We start from the raw sequence: 324 nt of genomic DNA, 5'->3' as shown, positions 1-324 counted from the left end.
TAGGTCGTGGAAATGTCAGCCAGGACCCCGCTCTGTCCCTTGCCCACCACCCAGCGCCCTTGGCAGTCCAAGCTCGGCTCCCCCAACCCTGGGTCCTGGACTTGCCTGCGTCTCCGCCGCTCCCGCTCGCGCCGCCGCTGCCCCTCAGTCCCGCGGCCCGGCAGAGAAAAGTCCCCGATCTTGGGGGGCGGAGCAGCGGGCGGGGACCCAGGTGGCCCGCCCTCTCCCACCCTCCCCACCCCACCCGAAAGATAATACGGCGCACTTAAGTGTAATGCACCCTCTCTCATGGCTTCTGGGGATCCCCCCGAAAAGTCTGAGCAG

The sequence above is a fragment of the Tupaia chinensis genome, unplaced genomic scaffold (assembly GCF_000334495.1).
Source record: "Tupaia chinensis unplaced genomic scaffold, TupChi_1.0 Scaffold149184_1, whole genome shotgun sequence".
Classification (NCBI taxonomy): Eukaryota; Metazoa; Chordata; class Mammalia; order Scandentia; family Tupaiidae; genus Tupaia; species Tupaia belangeri.
The sequence above is the reverse complement of the archived record's forward strand: the minus strand, read 5'-3'. Positions refer to the sequence as shown.